The sequence below is a fragment of the Suncus etruscus genome, chromosome 1, assembly GCF_024139225.1.
Source record: "Suncus etruscus isolate mSunEtr1 chromosome 1, mSunEtr1.pri.cur, whole genome shotgun sequence".
Taxonomy (NCBI): domain Eukaryota; kingdom Metazoa; phylum Chordata; class Mammalia; order Eulipotyphla; family Soricidae; genus Suncus; species Suncus etruscus.
Genome location: NC_064848.1, coordinates 183,478,054 through 183,500,741, shown reverse-complemented (window position 1 = coordinate 183,500,741; position 22,688 = coordinate 183,478,054). Strand labels below are relative to the sequence as shown.

Genomic DNA, 22,688 nt, shown 5'->3' with positions numbered 1-22,688 from the left:
AGGGGAGGGGATATGCCTACTTCTTCAGGCATTTGGGAGGGCCCTGCCCCATGGGCTTCACCCTTTCTTTCGGGCTCTCTCCTCGACACATTTGTTAAAATCAAACCTGAATTTTAAAAAATTTGAATAAAATTACAAGTTTAATATAAAAAATATTCAAAATTCAGTCACCGCTACCACCATTATCAAGTCAACAAAAGAGAAGGGGAACTAACACTAACTTAGCTTTTATAGTCAAAAGATTTTATTACTGGGCCCGGAGAGATAGCACAGCGGCGTTTGCCTTGCAAGCAGCCGATCCAGGACCAAAGGTGGTTGGTTCGAATCCCGGTGTCCCATATGGTCCCCCGTGCCTGCCAGGAGCTATTTCTGAGCAGACAGCCAGGAGTAATCCCTGACCACCGCTGGGTATGACCCAAAAACAAAAACAAAGAAAAAGAAAAGATTTTATTACTGAGTTACACTAAAATCAACAGGGTACTACAAAGATTCTGTATCTTTGTGTTGAAAGAACTACAACTTTAATGTTTCCCATATCCTTTCACTTAAGATGTATAATCACACTCAGAACTTACTAAGGATCACTTGGAATTTTCTCTACTTTCCGTAAATCTACCTCTAAATTTCTCTCACTAAACTTCTATTCCTTCCACCAGAGACAATTTAAGGAAGTGATGAATTAAGATGAGAAAACAAAAAGTACAAAAGCCTCGGAGGAGGACTTATCTGAAAGACAAGAAAGGAAACCTGGGCATTGTGAACACAAAGAAAGCACTGTACAGGAGACAGGAAGCAACTCTACTAAAGAGAGCCTAAGATCAAAATAAAGACTGCATGCCATTAGTTTCATGAATTTTGCTCCTTGCATGACCTAGGTATATATAAAGAAACAGATTATATTTCAGACATCAGAGGCTCTTTCAAAACCCAGCGCAATAGATTTAAGTCTGCTAAGCAACCTCTCCTAAATGGCAATGCATGCAAAGCCAAACAGTATCCTTTACTCATGAGTTATTTCCTCCTGACTACTCGGACTCTTAACAGATGAAACATCTAGGCTTGACAGCTCTAACATTTCTTTCTTTCCTTCCCTCTCTATTCTTCCTTTCCTTTCCCTTCCCTTTTCTTCTCTTCCTTCCCTCCTCCCCTCACTTTGTGTACGTATGGGCGGGGGGATGGTGGAGGGGATTGGGCCATATTTACGTGTCATTCAGGACTTACTCCTTTCAGGAATCATTCCTGGTGGGGCTTGGGAGACCATCAGGAGTGATGACCATTAGGGAATGAAACTGGTCAGTCACACGAAAGACCAGCCAACTACACTGTCTCGCCTGCCCCCAGGCCTTCTTTTCTTGCTAACTGTCTACTCCTATTACAACAGGCTTTGCAAAGCCTCAAATCTCCAACTTCCTATTTCTTTTCTAGTTCCAATACCACTATCCTAATTCAAACTCGAACCAATTTTTGTTCTGATTACAGGAATAAGCTGGCTAGTTTCCACACCTCCAGTTCTTTACCCATCAGATTTAACCTAAATGATGTTATTTTTATACTGTTAAGATCAATATGATGACACATTTATTACCTCAAGTTCTAATATCACTTCAGTTTCCACTCATATAGCTGCCTACATAACATTTATATTTAGTCTCATCCACATCTCAAATTTAACATGTCAGACAAGAGTAATAGCATAGCAGTAGGGTGCTTGCCTTGCACTCGACTAACCCAGGTTCTAACCTCAGCACCCAAACAGTCCCCTGAGCCTATCAGGAGTGATGCTTGATTGTATATACAGAAGTAACCCATGAGCACTGACAGGTGTGGCCCAAAGGCAAAACAAATTTAACAAGCCTAAAATAGAACTCCTGGGGGCTGGAGCAATAGTACAGAAAGTAGGTTATCTGCCTTACACTCGGCCAACCCAGGTTTGATTCCCACCATCTCATATAGTCCTCCAAGCATCACCAGGAGTGATTCCTGAGTGTAAAGCCAGGAAGAACCTTTGAGCACCTAAGAGTGTGGATGAAAAACAAAAAGAAAAAAAATTTTAATTAAAAACATAATAAAGGGGCCGGAGAGATAGCACAGCAGTGTTTGCCTCGCAAGCAGCCGACCCAGGACCTAAGGTGGTTGGTTCGAATCCCCGTGTCCCATATGGTCCCCTGTGCCTGCCAGGAGCTATTTCTGAGCAGATAGCTAGGAGTAACCCCTGAGCACCGCCGGGTGTGGCCCACCCCACCCCCAAAAAAAAAGCATAATAAAAAGGGCCAGAGATAGCACAGTGGTAGGGCATTTGCCTTGCATGCAGCTGATCCACCATGGACAGAGTGGTTCAAATCCTGACAACCATACAGTTACCCATGCCTGCCAGGAGCGATTTCTGAGAGCAGAGCCAGAAATAACCCCTGAGCGCTGCTGGTTGTGACCCCCAAACAAACAAAAAATAGTAACAAAAATAATTTAAAAAAAGCTTAACACCTGGTGCCGGAGAGATAGCATGGAGGTAAGGTGTTTGACTTTCATGCAGGTCATTGGTTTGAGTCCCGGCATCCCACATGGTCCCCCAAGCCTGCCAGGAGCGATTTCTGAGTGTGGAGCCAGGAGTAACCCCTGAGCGCTGCCGAATGTGACCCAAAAACCAAATAAATAAAAATAATTTAAAAAATATCTTAACATCTAATTTCTGTTCTTCCCTTCAAATCCCACACCTACTACTCCAATTCTTATCTCCCCCCCCCACCTCACTAAGTACCTGAACCCATTCACTGCTTGAAAGAGAAACCTGGAAGTCATTCAACACTTTTCTCTCCAGCAATGCCCACATTTATCTATAATTGATTCTTTAATGTATTTCTCAAAATCATCTACTTTATTAGCTCTTTGAATCCCACCTGCAAGACAAGGCCTCTTTTTAATTTAAAGGAGCAGCCTAGGTATTACCTAATTGTGGGTTGTTTGGCTTTGGGGTCACACCCAGCAGTGCTCAGGGCTTACACCTGGCTATGTACTAAGGGATCACTCTTGGCAGTGCTCAAAGGGCCATATAGGGTGCTAGGAATCCCGGTTCAGCTCCCTGCCATATAAGCACTTTAACTACAGTTCTCTCTCTCCACCTGTATTATCATTATTTTTAGAGGGAGAGGTGAAGGGGAATTGAGGGAGGACATGACCAGCAATACTAGCAGGCAAGGATGGAAGGGAATCAAACCAGGATTTCCCACATTTTTAAAAATATCTCCCAGTGGTTCTAACCTGCAGCTAAAGATGATAATCGATACTCTACATACAGAGAGAACCCCAAATTGGTGATACTGATGGGGGCTAACAGGAGTGGAAATGTTGGGGGGCTGGCTGAAACAATGGGAGATGGAAATATTTTCCTGCAATTGGGGGATGCATTGCTTATTTTCACTTAAAAAAAAGATGGTTGAGGGCCGGAGAGACAGTGGATATTTTCCTTGCACACAGATGACCCAGGACTGACCCAGGTTCAATTCCCTGCATCCCATCACACACACACACACACACACACACACACACACACCCCAGGTTCAATTCCCTGCATCCCATCACACACACACACACACACACACACACACACACACAGCCTGCCAGGAGGGATTTCTGAGTGCAGAGACAGGAGTAAACTCTGAGCCACGACTAACCTCATAAACTCAGGGCTTATTCCCAGCTCTATGTTCAAGAATCACTCCTGGTGGGGTTTAGGGACCGTACGGGGTACTGGGGATCAAACCAGGTCCAGCTATCTGCAAGATAAACACTTTACCTATTATATTTTAGCTCCAACCCCTAAGATGGTAGATTTCTGGGTAGGGTGGGATAATTGATCTTGTTTTTATTACCAAAGAGAGCGGTGGGTCATATAAATTTGGGGACCACTGCTCTATAGATTACATATGCCCACTAACCTCTGTGATCTCATTTATACAATCGCCCTGGTTTACTATATTGGCCGGTCTCCTTGTTAGTTCCTTGATCATGCCAGGCACATGTACTCCTTATGGCATTTGTCTTTGTTATTCCATCTGTCTGGAGCTCTGGTTCACTCCTTTACCTTTAATAGATAGTCAAATTATTTTTATACTGAGTTAATGACACATTCAGTGACCATTCAATAAATGTGCAACTCCCATCTCCACTCAACATTACCTTAAGTTTATTTTTCCCCCCTTGAAACCATTGACCTTCTAACATAATATTTTATTTATCCTGTCTACTGTATGAATATGCACTTTATAAAGGCCAGGTTTTTTTTTTTTTTTTTTTTTTTTTTTTTTTTTTTGTGGTTTTTGGGTCACACCCGGCAGTGCTCAGGGGTTATTCCTGGCTCCAGGCTCAGAAATTGCTCCTGGCAGGCACGGGAGGACCATATATGGGACGCCGGGATTCGAACCGATGACCTCCTGCATGAGAGGCAAACGCCTTACCTCCATGCTATCTCTCCGGCCCCCTAAAGGCCAGGTTTTTAGTTGTTTGTCTGTCTCTAAATTTAGGGGCCACACCTGGCAGTGCTCAGGATTTATTCCTGATTCTGCTCAGGGATCAAAGTGATGGGGAATTGGTGGGACTCAGGAGACCACAGGGAAACCAGAGATGTTTGCAGTGTGGAGCTAGAACTCAGGGCCGCGTGCATGCAAGGCAAGTCTCTATGGACAGATTTATTTTGTATCTTCAGCATCAAGGATAACCAGGTACTTGATATTTTATTCCTGATCGGCCTCTTCTGTATCCCCCATTTAAAGTTTTTATCCCCTTTATCCTCCTAATTTATTCCTTCCTTCAAAACATTTAGAGTAATTTGTAATTATATTTGGGTTTATTTGTTGAAGCTTCTTTCCTAGAATGTAAATTTGAATTCACATTAAATTTGAATATGAACTTCATTAATAGGAATTTTCTACTTGGTTCACTAATATATACTGTTCCTGTGCTTAAGTGGCACTTCAATGAATAAATTAAATGAATATAGTCAAATAAATTATCAGAAAGCATACTCTGATCATGCTATTTTTTCCCCAAACACTTCATGATTCAGTACAGAAGATGATGTACTTACCTTGCATGCAGCAGACCCAAGTTCAATCTCTAGCACCCATATAGCTCCCTAAGCACCCCAGGAGGTATCCCTGAGCACAGAGCCAGGAGTAAGCCCTGTGGCCCCACAATCAAATAAATACTTGATAAAAGCTATAGAAATAGAAGCTTATCAAAAAATTTAGGATTAAAAAAAATGGCAGAAATCAAAGGTTAGTAGCATCAAACCATACCACAATCATGTATCTTTCACCATCATGTACTGAGATAGTGAGGAGGAAAGGGGGAAAAACAGACCCAGCTTTGTTCAGGGCTTACTCATGGCTGGACTGGGGACATATGTGGTGCTGGGCATTGTAGATGGGTTGGTAGCACCCCCATGACTGTGGCTTGAGAAATAGCTCAAACGGCTATAAGGCTCAAGGTTTAGATACAGAAGGTCTGGCAGCACAGGGTCACCCAACATAGAGCAGAAAATAATCCCTTGAATAATGACAAATATATTCCCGAAACCAAGACAGAAAGATAAGGGGATGGGGTGGGATTAGTCATTTATAAGTCAAGGAGAAGGTCCTCAAAAGAAACTAAATCTAAATCAAGGATTATGGGAAAAATAAATGTTTTTTTTAAACACCATAAATAAAATCTATTATCAAAAGAAAGACAGCAGTTACAGTCTAAGCAAAGATGATGAGCCTCTGATCTCATGCTGGTGATGTCTAAGAGCACCAGGACATGTCCCTTATGTTCTGGTGTCACCAAACTACCATCTTCATGAAGCTGAGGACAGTGTTCAAACTAAAGCACACTGTTGAGGGTGCCATCAAGGACAACCAGATCTTTGAAGAAAAGACAACACCGAACAAGGACAGCTTCACAAACAGCACAAAGCTCCCAATGAGGTGGACTTTCCTGGCAAAGGGCATCCAAGACCTTATACTTATTTCTCTCCAGCCCTGCTGAACAGTCCAATGGGAGCCACAGGGCTCAGAAAACAGCATCAAAGATCAAATCATGCAGTCAGAGGGACTCAGAGATAAACCCACAAGAAAAGGGAAACTTATCGTCCCAATATATTCAGGTGCCAAGAAAAGGTCAACTGAACTTTAAAAAGTTCTTTTGGGGCCAGAGCAATAACAGTGGGTAGGGTGTTTGCCTTGCACAGGGCTGACCTGGTCAGGGCTGACCCTGGGATCCCCTATCATACCCCAAGCCTGCCTGGGGTAATTTCTGAGTGCAGAGACAGGAGTAACTCCTGAGAACCCCTGGGTATGCCCCCCAAAAAAGTAAGTTCTTTTGAGGTGGGATGGATACTCTGGCTATTCCCAGTGTACCATGTTGCTGCTCCTAGAGCAGTTGAAGAACCATACTGCATAGGGACTAAACCTGGATGCACTGCATGCAAACCAGGAACATTAGCTCTCTAATCTTTCTCACTGTGCCTACACTTTTTTAAAATTTTGGTTCCACCCAGAATGCTGAGGGGTTATTCCCAAGATGCTCAAGGAACCATAAAGTGAAGGGATAAGAAGGCATCAGAGGGAGCCGGAGAGATAGCATGGAGGTAGGGCGTTTGCCTTTCATGCAGAAGGTCACTGGTTCAAGTCCCGGCATCCATATGGTCCCCCAAGCTTGCCAGGAGTGATTTCTGAGCAGATAGCCAGGAGTAACCCCTGAGCACTGCCGAGTGTGACCCAAAATCCAAAAACCAAAAAAAGAAGGCATCAGAGGGATAACAGCACTTTGGTTTCTACATACTCTCAGTCTTTTGAGCCATCTGGCCAAATATTTTTATTATTATTTTGGTTTGGTTTAGAAAACCCAATCTGGCTGTGTTCAGGGCTTTATTTTTGGCTCTGCACTCAGGGCTCACTTGTGGCAGAATTCAGGAAACCACCCATATACTAGGAATTGAACCGGGTCAGCTGCGTGCAAGGCAAGAATTTTAATCCTTGGGGCAGGCGCGGTGGCGCTAGAGGTAAGATGTCTGCCTGCCAGCACTAGTCTAGGACGGAATGCGGTTCGATCCCCCAGCATCCCATATGGTCCCCTAAGCTAAGAGCAACTTCTGAGCGCATAGCCAGGAGTAACCCCTGAGCCTCACAGGATGTGGCCTGAAAACAAAAACAAAAACAAAAAAATCCTTGTACTATCTCTCTAGCTCCTATTTTTTGTTTTGAAGCTATAGCTTGCAGTACAGGGGAGTGGGGGAGTTGGGAAATCATGTGGAGCTGAAAATCAAACCCAGATTCCTCCATACAAAAGCATGTGACCCAGCCCTTTGAACTATTAAGAATGTTCTTAATTGTAAAGACACAACATACTGTATTTTTTCACCCCAGGGAAACAGATCTGGAGCAGGGTTGCTGCTGAGAGGGTGAATCATGCATGCACAGGTAGCTTTCTTTCTGCCTCCCAGAGCAAGAGAGCTGCAGTTTTTAGTACAGAGACTACTCCCAGGTAGGGAGTAAGGACAAGAGGCCTATCTTGAGGCCAGTTCTGCCCAGGTATGCTTTAAACATGTAAAATAAGATGGCAAGTAGGAAAATCTCTGTTTTGGATGAAATCAAGTTATAAACAAACAGATACAAAGAAACCAGGGATGATCTTTGCTTTGAGTGAAACCAAGTTGTAAATTGTGAACCAAAACTTTTTAAAGCGGAGGCCGGAGATATAGCACAGCGGCGTTTGCCTTGCAAGCAGCCGACGCAGGACCTAAGGTGGTTGGTTCGAATCCCGGCGTCCCATATGGTCCCCCGTGCCTGCCAGGAGTTATTTCTGAGCAGATAGCCAGGAGTAACCCCTGAGCACCGCCGAGTATGGCCCATAAAACAAAAACAAAAAACAAAAAACTTAATAAAGCAAAAAAATTAATTCTAGTAAATATGAACCCTCACAGTACTAGACTGTGTGATTAAATGGAATGCACACAAAAAGTACTTCTGCAGGATACTCATATAAAATGAATTTTTCCTATGGTTTCCAGGAAAAGCTCTGTGAGTCACTGACCAAATCATATCTTACTCAGTAATATGAATTAGGCCTCATCAATACTGAGGTTCTATTTATGGTAAAACAATAAAGTTCATTTACTCTAATTTCTAAAGTCCCTATTAACGTTTTGGCTCTAACCTTTTTTGAGAAGTGATTGTTCCCGTTTCCCTTGGATGCTAATAACAACTATTTCCCAATGATAAATACCTTATATTAGTAAATTTAATTTTATCATACTACCCAGAACGTCAATGCATTAGGAGACCAGAGACAGTACAGGGAACCCAATCCAGGTTCAATCCCCAACACCACCTACAGTTCCTCTGAGCCCACCTGGAGTAATACTCGAGCAGCGCCAGGAGTAAGCACTGAGTACCACTGGCTGTAACTCAAACTGTCCATTCCAAAAAAAGTTTCAATGGGGGGCCAGAATGGTAGCAAAGTGCATAGGATACTTGCCTTGCACCCAGTCCACCCAGGTTCAACTAACGGCATCCCAAGCTCACCCACCAGCAGTGTTTCCTGAGTGTAGAGCCAGGAGTAACTTGAGCATTGCTGGGTGCGGGGAGGGGGGGGGTGGGAAGAAGGTTTCATGTCTTTATCAAAACTGTTTAATTTGGTGTCTTAATCTAAAACAAATAATAAAACAATTAACCTGCATTTGAAGATTGTGTCTCTATATAAGAATGAAAATCATGGGGCTGGCAGTGGCATTTACCTTGCATGCAGCTGACCTAGGATGCACGGCAGTTGGATCCCCTAGCATCCCACATGATCCCCCAAGCCAGGAGCAATTTCTGAGAGCATAGCCAGGAGTAACCCCTGAGCGTCACCCGGTGTGGCCCAAAAACCAAAACCAAAACCAAAAAAAAAAAAAAATCATGGGCTGGAATGGTAGCACAGAGGTAGGGCATTTGCCTTACAACGTGGCTGACCCAGGACAGAAACAGGTTCCATCCCCAACGTCCCTTATGGTCCCCGAGCCAAGAGCGATTTCTGAGTCAGGGCCAGAAGTAACCCCTAAATGTCGCTAGGTGTGCCCCCAAATAAAAAAATATCAGAGGCCAAAGCAATAGCACAGAAGGTAGGATGTTTACTTTGCATGCAATCAACCCAGGTTTGATACCCGGCATTTCATATGATCCCCAGAGTCTGCCAGGAGTAATTCCTGAATGCAGAGCCAGGAGTAACCCCTGAATGCAGCCAGGAATGGTCCAAAAACAACAAAAAGTTAAAATCAGTCCAAAAAAATTAAATATGGAATGGAAACTGTAAATTCATTTAGAATAAAAGTCAAAATTAGTAATCAGTTTTTTTATATAAAGGGGGCTTAATTTTTTTTTGGTAAAGGCCACAATGCTACTTATCTTGCAAATGTACTATAGAGAGCAAATGGCATCACTAAAAATACCAATCTAACATGATTTTTCAGAGAGTATGCTAAATAGAAAAAGAACAAGGTAGTGTAATTTGCACAGGTAGATATGAACAATTTATATAAAACTGTAAGGTAGTATAGTATCAACACAATGCTGAAAAAATATAACAATGGTATAGAACATATTTTGGAAGCTGGACCGTACAACAGGCAGTATGCTTGTCTTGCATACAACTGGCCTCAGTTCAATCACTGGTACCCATAAGGTCCTGAGTCCACCAAGACTGATCCTTGAGTGAAGAGCCCATTGTATAAGGCATCTCTGGGGAATGTGGTCCAAAAACAACACAAAAAAGAACATAGAATACAGACAAGTTCTCATAAATCTAGAAAAATTTATATGACATTATAAAGTAGCAAAAGATAAATATGACAACTCAATAAATGATGCTGTGGTTATCCATAGGGAAAGAAAATTAAATCTCTAACTCAAGATTCTTATTTATGGAACAAATTAGATAAACAAAAACTTCATACAAAAGATCAAAATTGGAGCTGGAGAGATGTAAGGCGTTTGCTTGCATGTAGAAGGTCGGTGGTTCAAACTCCGGCATCCCATATGGTCCCCTGAACCTGCCAGGAGCGATTTCTGAACATAGAGCCAGGAGTAACCCCTGAGTGCTGCCAGGTGTGACCCAAAAACAAAAAACAAAAAACAAAAAAAATCAAAATTGGGGCCGGAAGAATAGCATTTGCCTTACACATAGCCAACACAGGATGGACCCCGGTTCGATTCCCAGCACCTGCCAGCGGTGATTGCTGAGTGCCAAGCCAGGAGTAACCCCTAAGTGCCGCTGGGTGTTGACCCAAAAATCATAACAAAACAAAAATCAAAATAATTTTAGGTGGATTAGAGCCCTGAATGTTAAAATATAGTACAGTGGATAGGGTGCTTGCCTAGCACAAAGACCCAGGTTTGATTCCCTGGCCTTCCACGTGGTCCCCCAAGTGAGTACTCCTCCCCACCAGGGAGTGATTCCTGAGGGCTGAGCCAGAAGTAATCCCTGAGTACCACTGGGCGTGGCCCATACACAAGCATAAAATAAAAATAGTCAAAAGGCAAAACTTTAAACACCTTTTAGATGACTATAGAGAATGTTGTTATCACCTCAGAGAAGAATTCCTTCATTAAGACAGGGAAAAACATGCCATAAAGGAAACATTTTAATGATTCTAATTATCATTAAAGTTTAGCTTCAATAAAAACTAAAGTTAGGGGGCCAAAGAATCAGTAGGTAAGGAACTTACTACTTGCCTTGCATATGAACAACCCAGGTTTGATCCCTGGTTATAGTTATTGAGTTCCCCAAGCCTTGCCAGGATCCATGAGCACAGAGCCAGGAATAAGCCCTGAGCACAGATGTTAAAAAAAGTTTAAAAACTAGGGGCCAGAGAGATAGTATAGGTATTAAAGTGCTTGCCTTACGGGCAACTAACACTGATTTGTTCTCAGCACCACATATGGTTTTCCAAGCATCAACAGGAGTGATCTCCCAAGCCAGGAGTAACCCCTGAGCATCACTGAGAATGACTATAGGGCAACTAACACTGATTTGTTCCCAGCACCACATATAGTTTTCCAAGCATCAACAAGTGATCCCCCAAGCCAGGAGTAGCCCCTGAGTATCATCATTGAGGGTGGCCCTAAAACCAAAATAGCAATAAATAATTTAAAATATTAAAACATATTTCCTTAGGATAAATATAACCAACATACAAAAAACAAACTAGAAAATAAAATTTTGTAAGAATGCAAAGAAACTGAATCCCTGTGTTTTTCTGATAAGCATAAATATGAAGTTGGACAGGTTGTACAGGAGGTAAGGTACTTTTCTTGCACACTGCATAGTGGCTAACATGGCTTGATCCTTAAGTACCACATATGGTTCCAGGAACACAGCCAGGGATCATTCCTGGCAACAGAACCATAAATAGCCTGAGGACCCCTTGATGTTGCCAAAAAATCCAAGAGAAAAAAAAAAAATCTTTTTTTTTTTTTTTAAATACAAGTGGGGCTGGAGAGATAGTACAGGAGGCAGGGCATGTCTCTTGCACACAGACAACCTGGATTCAGTCCCCAGCATCCCATTTGGTACCCCAAGCACTGTCAAGAGTAATTCCTGAGCACAGAGCCAGGATTAACCCCTGAACATCAAACTGAGTGTGGACCCAAAAACCTAAAAAAAAAAAATGATGGGGTGAGAGAGGCAAGAAAAAAGAGAGAGAGAAATGATTAACAGTATGGTGTAGCCTCAAAAACAATGAAAAGAGGAGTCATCCCTGCCAGGGACCCCAAGTAACCCTGGGCTGGAGCATCAATGTCAGGCCTATATCATAGATCAGTAAGGATGGTACGGTAAGAGGAAGAGAAAGCAAGTTGACTTTTGCTCAATTTTTTTTTTTTTTTTTTTGGTTTTTGGGTCACTCCCGGCAGAGCTCAGGGGTTACTCCTGGCTCTACACTCAGAAATTGCTCCTGGCAGGCTCACGGGACCATATAGAATGCCAGAATTTGAACCACCGTCCTTCTGCATGTAAGGCAAATGCCCCACCTCCATGCTATCTCTCTGGCCCCTCAAATATTTTTAGAAATTTAATAGAATTGCACAGGAATCAAAAATTCCACTTCTGAGTATACAGCCAAAAGAACTGAAAGTAACATCTATAAGAGACGTTTATGCACTCAGAGATTTAATGGAGTGACCAAAAGGTGGAAGCAACCAAATATTCATGGACAGATGGATAAACAAAATGTAGCATTAAAATACATCAATGGACTATTATTCATTTTAAAATGAATAATACTCTGGCATATGCTAGAGAAAGGGCTAACTCTCTAAGTAAAATAAATCTGATATAAAAAGACAAATACTGTGATATCCTACTCATATAAAGTATCAATAAATGCCAAAATGATAGAAAGTAGAATCTGTTTCTAAATACCATGAAGAGAATTATGTAAACCTCAAATTAAGAATTTGTTTACATATATATTTTCCTGACAAAGGAGATTACACACAGGAAAATGTCTGACTTTTCAACATAATTGACATCTCTCCAGCCCCCAATTAACTACGAGCCTTTTTTTTTTAATGTATTGGTTGCCACAATTGACAGATTTTTGCCAACAGTTTCTTAGGGGAGGGGGGGGGGAAAAAACAAGAAATAGACTTCTATGTGGTCAAGTAAGGGTTACTGGCTGAATGTTTACTTCCCACTCTGAGGTCTGTCTCCAGCTCTCAAAAAGCCGCATGACCAGCTTTAACACACAGGTAGCTAGGCAACTCCTGCCAGTTCTATTAAAACGTGACCATAGTTAAAAGACCAAAAAGAAAAGGGGCCTAGAGTTTCCTATAGACACTCTACTTTAGAATCTTTTTCCCTAGAATGGGAACTTGTCAATTCAGAATAAAAGTTGTAACTGTGTCTTATTAGCAAATAGCCTTTCAGAATGGCTTGCTAAAGCCCGAAAACAAACACAAGAAAAAGAAGTTTCTCTAAATATACAATCAGAATTTCTGTGTCTTGGGGGTCGGAGGAAGGGGGTTGCTAGAGATTTACAAAGGCTAGACTCTAGGGTCTCATACATGTAAGGCAAACATTCTAATGCTGAGTTACACCCTCTGCCTACAACCATAATTTAATATGGAACCAAAAATGATTATGAAACCAGGTTGAGAACTATCAAATAATCTTATAAAGAAGTCTAGAAGTAAATATAAATGGTAAAAAGAAAAGGACATTTCAGGGACTGGAGAGACAGCATGGAGGTAAGGCGTTTGCCTTTCATGCAGAAGGTCATTGGTTCAAATCGCGGCATCCCATATGGTCCCCCGAGCTTGCCAGGAGCGATTTCTGAGCATAGAGCCAGGAGTAACCCCTGAGCACTGCCGGGTGTGACCCCCCCTCAAAAAGAAAAAAAAGAAAAGGGCATTTCAGATAAATATCAGAATACTGTTGCAACAAAGCTTTGACTAACCTATAATTAGTAAGATTATTCAAAAAGAAAGATTATTCAAAAGACATGGTGTTTAATAAAACATTCTTTTTTTTTTTTTTTTGCAAATGTAGGAAGCATCCAGTTCCTAAAACCCGCTTAGAATACAATTACACTCTATCTTTAATTTGTGTTAATGTTTACTTGTTAAGTAAAAGGGCAACAGGCTTTTAGAAAACATGATGGCTGCATCATTTCTTATAAGTGTCTACAGAATACATGACAGAAACCCACAGGATCACACATTGTTCTATATCCTCCATGAAGATACCAGAGCTCAGGGCCTATTCCCTAATTAAGAAAAATGTGTCTCATTTCCTTTTTTTATGATAAAAATACAGCAATAAAAATGCCACGATAGCATAATCTTATATCACATTCTATGTAGAACAATGAATGTAAAGTGAGGAAAAGAGAGAAATGACAAATATATACTTACATTTTATACAAATGTTTTTATATAACCATCAAAACCTCATATCTCCAGAAAGCTTATAAATACAATTTCAGTCTACAAAATTTCATTCACAGTACCTTTTCATCTCAGAAAAAAAGCAAGGTTACTTAAGAGAGAAAAACTTCCCTAGCCTCTTCTACAGCTCACCTTATATTGTGGTGAGTAGGCAAGAAAAGATCCTATCAATCTTTCACAAAGAATACTCAAGATGAAGAACTGCAAGATCTAAAAATCAAGATCTAGCAATCCTAGTATGAGCAGAAAAAAGTTAAATACGAGCTACAATGTATTATTAAGTTAAACATAAAGCACCTTTAGTTTTATTATCTGGGAGTGTGGGCCACACCCAGTATTGCTCAGGTCTTACACCTGATTGCTCAAGAATCACTCCTAACAATACTCAGGGGACCCTAAGCAGTGCAGGGAATGGAACCAGGGTCATCAGCATACAAGGCAAAGGCCTTATTCTTGTACTATATCTCCAGTACCTTTACTTTTTTTTTTGGGGGGGGGGCCACACCCGGTGATGCTCAGGGGTTACTCCTGGCTGTCTGCTCAGAAATAGCTCCTGGCAGGCACGGGGGGGGGGGGGGGGGGGGGGGAGGGGGGGGCGGCCATATGGGACACTGGGATTTGATCCAACCACCTTAGGTCCTGGATTGGCTGCTTGCAAGGCAAACACCGCTGTGCTATCTCTCCAGGCCCAGTCCCTTTACTTTTGAAATGGATTCTAAAAAAATCTATTGGGAGTTGAGAAATCTAAATTATTAAAAAGAAAAAATATTACTGTGAAAGGTTTGTAATTCATTTTGGTTACAATAAATATTATTGACAACAAAAAATAAAGAAATAGAAAAACATTATTAAAAAGAAATGAATTAACTAAATTATTAAAATTATTAAAAAGAAATAGATGCCTATCTCGATTACAGGCAGGGGGTGGGAGTGGAGGGAGGTGGGAGGCATTGGTCGTGGGAGGGTTGCACTGGTGAAGGAGAGTGGTTTTTTTTTATAATTGAAACCCAACTACAAATAATGTGTATAATCATGGTGCTTAAATAAAGATTAAAAAAAAGAAAATGTGATGTAAGGTGAGGTGATGTGGGTGGGTGTGTCTGTATGTATGTATGTATGTATGTATGTGTACAGACATAAGATCATATCTGGGTCAAAAAAACATAGCAAAGGTTGGGTTTCAAGAAAAAGTGCTAAAGCACTACTTGCTCTGCATGAGGCCTAAATTAGAAACCCAACACTACAGATTACCACCAACACAACGAGAGAGGAGAGAGAGGGAGAGAGGGGGGGAGGGAGAGAGAGAGAGAGAGAGAGAGAGAGAGAGAGAGAGAGAGAGAGAGAGAGAGAGAGAGAGAGAGAGAGAGAGAGAGAGATCAGGAACTTCATATATTAGAAACGGGTGCATATGTTGTCTGGATACATGGTGACTGAGCACATCACCTGCATTTCCCCTCTTGAGAGATTTACTTTCCTGTTTTACACTGGGATCTGTACTGTTGCACTCTCCTCACTTGAAAAACCCCACACTCTCATTCTCTTAATCACCTTAGTCTCTCTTTCTCTCCTTCTTGGTCCCTCATCCTCAAAAATCATAAACCCTATTTTAGGAAGAAAGGAAGGAAGGAAGGAGGGAGGGAGGGAGGGAAGGAAGGAGGGAGGGAGGGAGGGAGGGAGGGAGGGAGGGAGGGAGGGAGGGAGGAAGGAAGGAAGGAAGGAAGGAAGGAAGGAAGGAAGGAAGGAAGGAAGGAAGGAAGGAAGGAAGGAAGGAAGGAAGGACTCACTGGTAAGCTTAAAAGAGTCCCACAGACTGGTGGTCCCCTGTGCCTGCCAGGGGGCGATTTCTGAGCCTAGAGCAGGGATCTCAAACTCAATTTACCTGGGGGCCGCAGGAAGCAAAGTCGGGGTGAGGCAGGGCCGCATAAGGGATTTCACTTACCAAATATTCGCAATAAAAAATAGCATTAGTAAGAAAAAATCACAAAAAATCGCATTAAACATTTGCATACCCCAAACGGAACTGCTCGGGGTATGCGAATGTTTAATGCGATTTTTTTCTTACTAATGCGATTTTTGAATAAAGCGATATTTGATGGCTGGCCTCGGGCCACAAAATGTTGTCCGGAGGGCCGCAAACGGCCCTCGGGCCGAGAGTTTGAGACCCCTGGCCTAGAGCCTGGAGTAATCCCTGAGCGTTGCCGGGTGTGACCCAAAAACCAAAAAAAAGAAAAAAAAGTCCCACAGACCAACATCTAAAACATCAAAAATATAGACAATATGGGGCCAGAGCAATAGTACAGTAAATAGGGCATTTGCTTTGCACATGGCTGACCCAGGTTTGATCCCTGGCATCCTATATAATTCCCCGAGCCTGTCAAGTGTGATTTCTCAGTGTAGAACCAGGCATAACCCCTGAACACCACCAGGTATGGCCCAAAACCCAAACACACACACACACACACAGAATAAAAAATACAACTGTTGGGCCTGGATAGATAGCACAGCAGCGTTTGCCTTGCAAGCAGCCGATCCAGGACCAAAGGTGGTTGGTTCAAATCCCAGTGTCCCATATGGTCCCCAGTGCCTGCCAGGAGCTACTTCTGAGCAGACAGCCAAGAGTAACCCCTGAGCAACGCTGGGTGTAGCCCAAAAACCAAAATAAAATAAAATAAAATAAAATAAAACATAAAAAAAAATACAACTGTTGACAAAACTGAACACAATAAAACCTACGGTTTTATTATACTAAAACACAGGACATGAAAAACTAAAACAATTCTCTCATCACCATTAAAGTGATTTATATCATCTCCTTATTCAGAAATCTGATTTTTGGGGCCGGAGAGATAGCATGGAGGTAAGGCGTTTGCCTTTCATGCAGGAGGTCATCGGTTCGAATCCCGGCGTCCCATATGGTCCCCCGTGCCTGCCAGGAGCAATTTCTGAGCCTGGAGCCAGGAATAACCCCTGAGCACTGCCGGGTGTGACCCAAAAACAAAAACAAAAACAAAAAAAAAAAAAAAAAGAAATCTGATTTTTAAAAAATCTTTACAGAAGACCAAGATAATTCCTAAGCTAAGAGGAAATGCAAATTGAAAGAGTACCATTCTGCAATAACCAAAGATACCCTGATCTGTGTAATTGTGTAATAAGGATTTACATCAATAGGTTAAGAGGAATATAAGAGTATGGGACCAAGTGTCAACACTACAGATTACCTGCTTATCACATGGGAAAAATTACTTGCCTTATATTTATAAAAATCTTGGGTTCAAGTCCCATGGAAACAAAAATAGGGTAGATTAAAACCTTTGCAACTGGGATCTAGTATTTATCATTTGAACAAATAATAGGACAGACTCATCATCTATCAATTAATAGTAAGACATGATGACATAGTTTTTCTTCCTTTAACACAATATAAGGTACAAAGCAATGTCTATAAAGCATTCCTACCAAAAATGTTTAATGGAATGTTTAATGCCAAATTATAGAGAATACAGGGATAAAGGAACAAATTAACTGAAACTGTGAAGAAACAACCAGATAATTCCAGAAGTGAAGGCCCAGTCTTTTCAAGATAGTATTATAGGGGTCAGAGCGACAGCATTAGCCAAACCAGGTTCGATCTCCAATATCGCATACAGTCGCCGGAGCCTGCCCAGAGTGATTCCTGGGCACAAAGCAAGAAGTAACCCGAGTGTGACTCAAAAACCAAAACAAACAAACAAACAAAAAAAGAATTATATGTGGTTTCTACATAAATTGTCCCAGGTTTAAAAAGAGTAAGAGAAACATATCTGAAGAGAAAAATGACAAGTTTGGGCTGAGAAGAAAACTCAAAGTTAGTCTGCATGTTTTACATGTGGGAGATCTGGGTTCAATCCCTGATATTTCTAGGTCTCCAGAGCACCAAAGGAAACAATCTTGTAGCAACAGAGTAGGAACAGTCCCTGATATTACTAAGTGTAGCCAAAAAAAACCCAACACATACACACGAGCATAAACACACAAACAGAAAACAAACAGTAAAAAGATGTATTCTTGAAGAAAATACATAGGAAATCCAATCATGAACAAGATAATGAACAAGGTAGTTCTAGATGGGGCCGGAGGAGTGGCGCAAGGGGTAAGGCATCTGCCTTGCAAGCGCTAGCCTAATAATTGGTTCGATCCCCTGGCATCCCATATGGTCCTCCAAGCCAGGAGTAATTTCTGAGCTCATAGCCAGGAATAACCCTTGAGCATCAACAGGTGTGGCCCAAAAACAAATGAACAACAAATAAAAAGGTGGTACTAGGGAATCAGTTTTTGGTTTTATTTGGATGGAGATTTGGACCACACTCAAAGGTGCTCATGGTTTGTTTCCTGGCTCTGCTACTCAAGAATCACTCCTCTTGGGCTCAGGGGAACTATATGAGATACTGGGGATCGAATGAGGGTTGGCCTCATGCAAGACAAGCACCTGACTCACTGTACTATTGCTCCAGCCCCTAAGGATCACTGCTAACAAGACTTGTTTTTTTAGCAGTGCCCAGTTTTGGGGGAGTGATGTCTCAAACTTAGAACCTTGCACATACAAGGCAAGTGCCCTATTACTACTACTAAAGCTACATTCCTCAGCAAAATAAAGATATATCAAGTGGGACCAGAGCAGCAGTTCAACCAGTAAAGAGAGGGCAGGCGAGATAGTACAGTGGTTAGGGAACTTGTCTGGCTAACCCAGGTTCGATACCTAGCATCTCACATAGCACCTTGAGATTGCCAGGAGTTAATTCCTGAAAATCGGGCCAGGAGTAACCCTTGAGCATCGCCAGGTGTGACCAGAAAAAACAAAAACAACCAGTTTAGAGCAACTATTTTGTTTGAAAGAAACCTGGGTAGGATCCCAGGATCACATGGTCTCTTGAGCACCACTGGAAGCAATCCTAAAATATAAAATCAGAGATGCTCCTAATTGTGTGTGTACATACATATAAACACACATATTATATATATACACACACATAACGTTTTATATATATACAGAAACATGCAGAGACAGAATAAAAAAAGCAAAGTACAAAATTAGTACAGTATCTTGCCTTTATGTAAATCAAATTAAAAATGGGCCAGAGTGATTGTACAATGTGTAGGTGGCACTTTGCCTTGCATACAGCTGACCTAGCGATGACCCTGACACGACATATGGTCCCCTTAGCACTACCAGGAGTGAGCCCTGAGCCCTTAGTCCTCTAAGCCCTGAGAGTAGCTGAATATGACAACCCAAAGAAAACAAAAACATAAAACACCAAAGGTATCTAATTGTGTATAGCTATAAAAGCACTATCCCAGGAAGGACAAAGATATAATCAACAACTGTTTCTTTGGAGGGTAACAAGATGAAAGAAAACAGTAAAATGAAAAAAAATTCACTCTTATCTTTTCAACTTACTTTAACCTGTATGTACAAGTATGGCCCATTTAAAAGAGATTTTTAAAAATGTAACTGCACCAAAATTAATGATACTAATCTCAATCCTAAAAGCATTTCCTGCCTTTTAACCATAAAAATCATAAAGGAAACTTCAGTAAATTCAACCAGACAAAAAGTTTCAAGATGAAAACTGCTTTACTTCAAGACTTTTATCATAACCCAAGGGAAATCTGAGCATAAATAACATTAACTAGGTCCAATTTTCAAATAAACTACAATGCAGAGCTTTAAAAAAAAAAATCACCAAAGTGTTAAATGGACCCCAAAATCCCGATCCTCTGAGTGTGGAGCTGCCACCACAACAACTTATTCTCTGTCTTCACACTAGTGGGGAAAAAGAGGAAGGAGTCTCCAGCTATTTCCTAGGACATGGGATTCTATCTGTCCCTAAATTCCTGTGCTGCTTCCTCTGGTCATCTCTTGATTCCATATGTAACCATGGCAACAGAAAACAGCACAAAAGACAGCTGAATCTTGCAAAAAGCCAGGGTTAAAAGAGAAAGGGGGGCGGGAGGGATACATATCACCTAAGTGTATTTTAAGGTTCAAGAACAGAAGATCCTAGTGCTAAGCGTCGCAGCCAAAACAGCCCTATTAAAAAAAAAAAAAAAAAAAAAAAAAAACACTCAGCCCTATTAGAAGAATACAAGGGGAATGAGGGGGGTAATTAATGGATGTACTACTATATCCCATTCCTAGTGGTCAAAAAAAGACACAGAAAAGGGCCCCCTCTTCTACCTCCGTAACTTAAGTGTTTTGTGTTTTTTTTTATTGTAACCGAGCAAAACGTTTGTTTCATTTCCTTGCAACTGTTTCAATGGCAAAGATAAGGAGCAACAAAGTACCCAGCAAAGTGGCAACACACGAACACATTAAGGTAGGAACAGCCAACTAAAATCCAGGTCCTTGCATCACTAAAATAATATTAAACGTTTAAGTTTCTTATTTTAAATGTGTCTCTTTTTTTGTTGTTGTTGTTGTTGTCCTTATGCAAGTGTAAACTATCGGTCTCATTATTTTAAAATTAAAATCTCCACTGGGTAGGTAAGTTGTCGTCACCCACCAGTAGTTTCAGATTGCCTTTGTTTTCGTGGGTTCACATAGCATCAATAATGCAGAGCTCCAATGAAAGCGCTAAGGGAAGATCTTTGACAAAAAAAAAAAAACAAAAAAGGAGGAGGCAAATAGGTCACAGCACCATAGAGGGCAAGATCCTGATATCCTAACTGACAGTTTCTACTCTCAGGCTTTTTTTTTAGACGGTGTGCTCCCTACCTTATCTAATAGAACAAAGATTCCACTAAAAAAATAAAAATAAAAAAAGAACCTCCCTTTTCTTCATGCCCCGTAATCCTCCCCTAGAAAAAGACCACCCAAATCCCTTCGGTGAATAATGAAAAGAATGGCCTTCAGCGCCCCTTCATCTACATTCAGAAGAGGGAGGTGGCGGGTTGTAAAAAAAAGTTCCATAGGCTCAAGGGCGTCAAGACAAAAAAAAAAGGCTCCATTGAGAAGTTGCAGTGAGTTTCAAAAGAAGGGGTCAGCGTGGGGGGCATCGTGGAAATCTGGGAGACTCTGGGGAGTCTCCAGGGCAGTGCTTCTCAATTACTTTGTCATGCCCCCTAGGAAGAAGAAAACATTTTTCCCGCCCCCCACGCGACAGTAAATAGTATCTTTATTAAAAAAAAAAACTTTAACATGAAAAACAAAAATATATAAAATAATTTGAGCTGATTTTTTTCATCAGAGGTGATGTCTGGATGAATGGCTACAATGAGCACGTTTTGCAATGCATAGCTTTTCGAAGAGGGGTTGGAAGCAAAGAAGGACACAGCAACTCTCAGCTCCAGAGACATACAGAGACGGGGCTTAGCTTGTTAGGACAGTGTTTGCCGAGGTCAGACGCGCCCCCCTTTAGGGAGGGGGGCGCGCCCCACTCTTTGAGAAGCACTGCTCTAGGGCAACAACATCAGCTGAGAACAAGCTTGGCTTTTTAGCCACCTCCCATCGTTGGAAAGGGTCCCTTTTCTGGACCAGAACAAGTGGCTGGCGCGAGAGGGCAGGCGGGCCACAAACACACCTATCTAGCAGGGTCCGGGCCGGCCAGGGGCCAGGAAGGGCGGGCGGATGGGCGCGTGGTCCAGAAGCTCTCCTTTGATCCCGCAGGTCCCTGCATCACAGAGGTGCGCATGCGCCCCGAGGGCCGCGAGCTGGGTTCTCCCCCCGCCCGCGCGCTCGCGCATGCGCAGTGGCCCTCCTCGCCGCAGGCGACAGCTCACTCTTTGGCAAGGGGGATGGGGCTGGGGAAATGATGGGGGGGCTGAGGTGGGGGGGGCAGGCTCTGAGCGTTTGTGTCTTCCTGAATGCTTTGGGGATTGGGAGAAGAGGAAGAAACGGTGGCTTTGGCTCTGGCAATTCTTCCCAGGCCACATTCAACCCGGAATGTGGGCAATGTGGCCAGAGAAGAGTCAGGCAGACGTGTGTGTGTGTGTGTGTGTGTGTGTGTCTGTGTGTGTATGTAGGGGGGTCAGCCACCTCTTCGGGGAGGTGCCCCCCCACTCCGACAGGACAACCCCCTCTCCTCTCTCTCCCTGGACTCACCTGAGAGCGGCGGCGACAGCAGCTGCTGGTCCCCGTCCCCCCGAGCTCGCTTCATACTGTCCGCAACATCCGGGAACCTGCGGGGCCGCCGAGAACACCAATAACACACTCGGAGCGCACGCACACACACACACACTCACACACATACACACTCACATATACACACATACACACATACACACCCCGACACACACCGGCCGGGGCGTCATGGCGTCAACACGTCGACGCGACGCACAGCGACGCACGGCGACGCAAGGCGACGCGGCCAGAGCGTAACCCGCTGGGCCCCGCCTACTCCGCCACGCCATGCCCACCGCCGCCTCGGGACTCCGCCTACCGCCGACACTGCGCATGCGTCCGGATGGCTCCGCTGGGGGGCGTGGTCAAGAGGCGATTCGAACCTGGGAAGGAGGAGAAAGAAGAAGGCGGGAACGGGGCCGGGCCAAGGGGGGTCGCGTGGGCCCGGCGCGGAGGTGCGAGGCGCCAACAGGAGGGGCTCGCCAAGGCCCCGGTGCTCAGGTGCACGGCGTAATAATGAAGATGTTGAATCGTCCTGGTGTGTTTGCCAGTGGTTTATGGATTATCCGCGACTTTGACGTCCTCTTTTTTTTTTTTTTTGCCCCTTACCTGCAGCAGAAAAGACTTTTTTTTTT

The 22,688-nt window shown here is 42.7% G+C and overlaps 1 protein-coding gene across 1 annotated transcript in view; it reads right to left on the bottom strand.

Annotated features, from left to right (window-relative positions):
* SPOP (speckle type BTB/POZ protein) overlaps nt 1–22,247 on the bottom strand; it is a 107,557-nt gene extending 85,310 nt beyond the window's left edge. The window contains exon 1 of the mRNA XM_049780533.1: nt 22,036–22,247. The gene's annotated coding sequence lies outside the window, so the exon portion shown is untranslated. The remainder of the gene's footprint in view (nt 1–22,035) is intronic.
* Nucleotides 22,248–22,688: the final 441 nt, after the last annotated feature.